Here is a 5,000-nt window from a genome sequence, read left to right on the forward strand (position 1 = left end):
GACTAGGCTGCTCAACCAGACTCATACATGACTAGGCTGCTCAACCAGACTCATACATGACTAGGCTGCTCAACCAGACTCATACATGACTAGGCTGCTCAACCAGACTCATACATGACTAGGCTGCTCAACCAGAATCATACATGACTAGGCTGCTCAACCAGAATCATACATGACTAGGCTGCTCAACCAGACTCATACATGACTAGGCTGCTCAACCAGACTGAGGCTGAGGCTGCTCAACCAGACTCATACATGACTAGGCTGCTCAACCAGACTCATACATGACTAGGCTGCTCAACCAGACTCATACATGACTAGGCTGCTCAACCAGAATCATACATGACTAGGCTGCTCAACCAGACTAATACATGACTAGGCTGCTCAACCAGACTCATACATGACTAGGCTGCTCAACCAGTGAGCGAGGGACTAGGCTGCTCAACCAGACTCATACATGACTAGGCTGCTCAACCAGAATCATCATGACTAGGCTGCTCAACCAGACTAGACTAGGCTGCTCAACCAGACTCATACATGACTAGGCTGCTCAACCAGTGAGCGAGGGACTGACCAACTCATACATGACTAGGCTGCTCAACCAGAATCATACATGACTAGGCTGCTCAACCAGTCTCAACCAGACTCATACATGACTAGGCTGCTCAACCAGACTCATACATGACTAGGCTGCTCAACCAGACTCATACTGCTCATGACTAGGCTGCTCAACCAGTGAGCGAGGACTAGGCTGCTCAACCAGAATCATACATGACTAGGCTGCTCAACCAGACTCATACAACCAGTGAGCTGCTCAACCAGAATCATACATGACTAGGCTGACTAGGCTGCTCAACCAGACTCATACATGACTAGGCTGCTCAACCAGAATCATACATGACTAGGCTGCTCAACCAGACTCTCAACCAGACTCATACATGACTAGGCTGCTCAACCAGACTCATACATGACTAGGCTGCTCAACCAGACTCATACATGACTAGGCTGCTCAACCAGACTCATACATGACTAGGCTGCTCAACCAGACTCACTCAGGCTGCTCAACATGACTAGGCTGCTCAACCAGACTCATACATGACTAGGCTGCTCAACCAGACTCATACATGACTAGGCTGCTCAACCAGACTCATACATGACTAGGCTGCTCAACCAGACTCATACATGACTAGGCTGCTCAACCAGACTCATACATGACTAGGCTGCTCAACCAGACTCATACATGACTAGGCTGCTCAACCAGACTCATACATGACTAGGCTGCTCATCAGACTAGGCTGCTCACATGACATGACTAGGCTGCTCAACCAGACTCATACATGACTAGGCTGCTCAACCAGACTCATACATGACTAGGCTGCTCAACCAGACTCATACATGACTAGGCTGCTCTAGGCTGCTCAACCAGACTCATACATGACTAGGCTGCTCAACCAGACTCATACATGACTAGGCTGCTCAACCAGACTCATACATGACTAGACTAGCTGCTCAACCAGAATCATACATGACTAGGCTGCTCAACCAGAACCAGTGAGCGAGGACTAGGCTGCTCAACCAGACTACATACATGACTAGGCTGCTCAACCAGACTCATACATGACTAGGCTGCTCAACCAGACTGATACATGACTAGGCTGCTCAACCAGAATCATACATGACTAGGCTGCTCAACCAGAATCATACATGACTAGGCTGCTCAACCAGACTCATACATGACTAGGCTGCTCAACCAGACTCATACATGACTAGGCTGCTCAACCAGTGAGCGAGGGACTAGGCTGCTCAACCAGACTCATACATGACTAGGCTGCTCAACCAGAATCATACATGACTAGGCTGCTCAACCAGAATCATACATGACTAGGCTGCTCAACCAGAATCATACATGACTAGGCTGCTCAACCAGAATCATACATGACTAGGCTGCTCAACCAGTGAGCGAGGGACTAGGCTGCTCAACCAGTGAGCGAGGGACTAGGCTGCTCAACCAGAATCATACATGACTAGGCTGTTCAACCAGTGAGCGAGGGACTAGGCTGCTCAACCAGAATCATACATGACTAGGCTGCTCAACCAGAATCATACATGACTAGGCTGCTCAACCAGAATCATACATGACTAGGCTGCTCAACCAGACTCATACATGACTAGGCTGCTCAACCAGAATCATACATGACTAGGCTGCTCAACCAGTGAGCGAGGGACTAGGCTGCTCAACCAGAATCATACATGACTAGGCTGCTCAACCAGAATCATACATGACTAGGCTGCTCAACCAGTGAGCGAGGGACTAGGCTGCTCAACCAGAATCATACATGACTAGGCTGTTCAACCAGTGAGCGAGGGACTAGGCTGCTCAACCAGAATCATACATGACTAGGCTGCTCAACCAGTGAGCGAGGGACTAGGCTGCTCAACCAGAATCATACATGACTAGGCTGTTCAACCAGTGAGCGAGGGACTAGGCTGCTCAACCAGAATCATACATGACTAGGCTGCTCAACCAGAATCATACATGACTAGGCTGTTCAACCAGTGAGCGAGGGACTAGGCTGCTCAACCAGAATCATACATGACTAGGCTGCTCAACCAGAATCATACATGACTAGGCTGCTCAACCAGAATCATACATGACTAGGCTGCTCAACCAGAATCATACATGACTAGGCTGCTCAACCAGTGAGCGAGGGACTAGGCTGCTCAACCAGACTAATACATGACTAGGCTGCTCAACCAGACTCATACATGACTAGGCTGCTCAACCAGTGAGCGAGGGACTAGGCTGCTCAACCAGAATCATACATGACTAGGCTGCTCAACCAGAATCATACATGACTAGGCTGCTCAACCAGTGAGCGAGGGACTAGGCTGCTCAACCAGAATCATACATGACTAGGCTGCTCAACCAGAATCATACATGACTAGGCTGATCAACCAGAATCATACATGACTAGGCTGCTCAACCAGAATCATACATGACTAGGCTGTTCAACCAGTGAGCGAGGGACTAGGCTGCTCAACCGGAATCATACATGACTAGGCTGCTCAACCAGACTCATACATGACTAGGCTGCTCAACCAGACTCATACATGACTAGGCTGCTCAACCAGACTCATACATGACTAGGCTGCTCAACCAGACTCATACATGACTAGGCTGCTCAACCAGACTCATACATGACTAGGCTGCTCAACCAGACTCATACATGACTAGGCTGCTCAACCAGACTCATACATGACTAGGCTGCTCAACCAGACTCATACATGACTAGGCTGATCAACCAGAATCATACATGACTAGGCTGCTCAACCAGAATCATACATGACTAGGCTGCTCAACCAGTGAGCGAGGGACTAGGCTGCTCAACCAGAATCATACATGACTAGGCTGCTCAACCAGAATCATACATGACTAGGCTGCTCAACCAGTGAGCGAGGGACTAGGCTGCTCAACCAGAATCATACATGACTAGGCTGCTCAACCAGAATCATACATGACTAGGCTGCTCAACCAGAATCATACATGACTAGGCTGCTCAACCAGAATCATACATGACTAGGCTGCTCAACCAGAATCATACATGACTAGGCTGCTCAACCAGAATCATACATGACTAGGCTGCTCAACCAGTGAGCGAGGGACTAGGCTGCTCAACCAGACTCATACATGACTAGGCTGATCAACCAGAATCATACATGACTAGGCTGCTCAACCAGAATCATACATGACTAGGCTGCTCAACCAGAATCATACATGACTAGGCTGCTCAACCAGAATCATACATGACTAGGCTGATCAACCAGAATCATACATGACTAGGCTGCTCAACCAGAATCATACATGACTAGGCTGATCAACCAGAATCATACATGACTAGGCTGCTCAACCAGAATCATACATGACTAGGCTGCTCAACCAGAATCATACATGACTAGGCTGTTCAACCAGACTCATACATGACTAGGCTGCTCAACCAGACTCATACATGACTAGGCTGCTCAACCAGAATCATACATAATAATAAATAATAATAAATAATATGCCATTTAGCAGACGCTTTTATCCAAAGCGACTTACAGTCATGTGTGCATACATTGTAGGTATGGGTGGTCCCGGGAATCGAACCCACTACCCTGGCATTACAAGCGCCATGCTCTATCAACTGAGCTACAGAACCACATGACTAGGCTGCTCAACCAGAATCATACATGACTAGGCTGATCAACCAGAATCATACATGACTAGGCTGCTCAACCAGAATCATACATGACTAGGCTGCTCAACCAGTGAGCGAGGGACTAGGCTGCTCAACCAGAATCATACATGACTAGGCTGCTCAACCAGTGAGCGAGGGACTAGGCTGCTCAACCAGAATCATACATGACTAGGCTGTGTTCTATATGTACAGTATCTGTACCTCCACTCCCTCTCTCTGCAGTGTGTGTGTGTTCTATATGTACAGTATCTGTACCTCCACTCCCTCTCTCTGCAGAGTGTGTGTTCTATATGTACAGTATCTGTACCTCCACTCCCTCTCTCTGCAGTGTGTGTGTTCTATATGTACAGTATCTGTACCTCCACTCCCTCTCTCTGCAGTGTGTGTGTGTTCTATATGTACAGTATCTGTACCTCCACTCCCTCTCTCTGCAGAGTGTGTGTTCTATATGTACAGTATCTGTACCTCCACTCCCTCTCTCTGCAGTGTGTGTGTTCTATATGTACAGTATCTGTATCTCCACTCCCTCTCTCTGCAGTGTGTGTGTTCTATATGTACAGTATCTGTACCTCCACTCCCTCTCTCTGCAGTGTGTGTGTTCTATATGTACAGTATCTGTACCTCCACTCCACCCTCTCTCTGCAGTGTGTGTGTTCTATATGTACAGTATCTGTACCTCCACTCCCTCTCTCTGCAGTGTGTGTGTTCTATATGTACAGTATCTGTACCTCCACTCCCTCTCTCTGCAGTGTGTGTGTTCTA

This window comes from Oncorhynchus gorbuscha, unplaced genomic scaffold, assembly GCF_021184085.1.
Source record: "Oncorhynchus gorbuscha isolate QuinsamMale2020 ecotype Even-year unplaced genomic scaffold, OgorEven_v1.0 Un_scaffold_3073, whole genome shotgun sequence".
In the NCBI taxonomy this organism is placed as follows: Eukaryota; Metazoa; Chordata; class Actinopteri; order Salmoniformes; family Salmonidae; genus Oncorhynchus; species Oncorhynchus gorbuscha.